At 41.0% G+C, this 813-nt stretch overlaps 1 non-coding gene across 1 annotated transcript; it reads left to right on the top strand.

Moving 5' to 3' along the window:
• On the top strand, window positions 1-62 carry LOC115935466 (U7 small nuclear RNA). Its single transcript, XR_004071092.1, has one exon. It is a non-coding gene; the product is annotated as a U7 small nuclear RNA (small nuclear RNA).
• Window positions 63-813: the final 751 nt, after the last annotated feature.

Here is an 813-nt window from a genome sequence, read left to right as displayed (position 1 = left end):
TAGTGTTACAGCGCTTTGAGAATTTGTCTAGCAGGCCTTTGGGTCTTTACTGGAAAACCCCTAAAAAAATTAACATGTTAAATTTCAGGAAAGGTATCTCTCTATTAGCCCCCACTTATTCTTTCATTTATTCATTCTGCATTTATTTAGCATTATCATTTTTCTATTGAAGACTTCATGCTTTTCTTATCAATTTCCCAAGTTCCTGATATATTAAGAAATTGAGACCTTGTTATTGTACTTACGAAAATATTTCCCTGCCTATTTGCTTTAAGTTTTTTGTTTTGTTTTATTTTTCTTTGAGACAGAGTCTCACTCTGTCACCCAGGCTGGAGTGCAGTGGCATGATCTCAGCTCACTGCAACCTCTGCCTCCTGGGTTCAAGCAATTCTCCTGCCTCAGCCTCCTGAGTAACTGGGAGTGCAGGTGAGTGCCATGATGCCAGCCAATTTTTGTATTTTTAGTAGAGACGGGGTTTCACCATGCCAGGCTGGTCTCGAACTCCTGACCTCAAGTGATCCATCTGCCTCGGCCTCCTAAAGTGCTGGGATTACAGGCGTGAGCCACCACGCCTGGCCGCTTTTAGTTTTTTTTTAAATAATTTTTATTATTTAGTAGTAGAGATGGGGTCTTGCTATGTTACCCAGACTGGTCTTGAACTCCTGGGTTCAGGCAGTCCTCCTGCCTCAACCTCCCAAAGTGCTGGGATTACAGGCATGAGCCACAACACCTGGCCTATTTGCTTTCAATTTTGTTTATGACTATTTTCTTCTTTTTCACAGTCATTTATTCAACAACTATTTATTAAATGTC

Source organism: Gorilla gorilla, chromosome 6 (assembly GCF_029281585.2).
Source record: "Gorilla gorilla gorilla isolate KB3781 chromosome 6, NHGRI_mGorGor1-v2.1_pri, whole genome shotgun sequence".
NCBI lineage: Eukaryota > Metazoa > Chordata > Mammalia > Primates > Hominidae > Gorilla > Gorilla gorilla.
The sequence above is the reverse complement of the archived record's forward strand: the minus strand, read 5'-3'. Positions and strand labels throughout refer to the sequence as shown.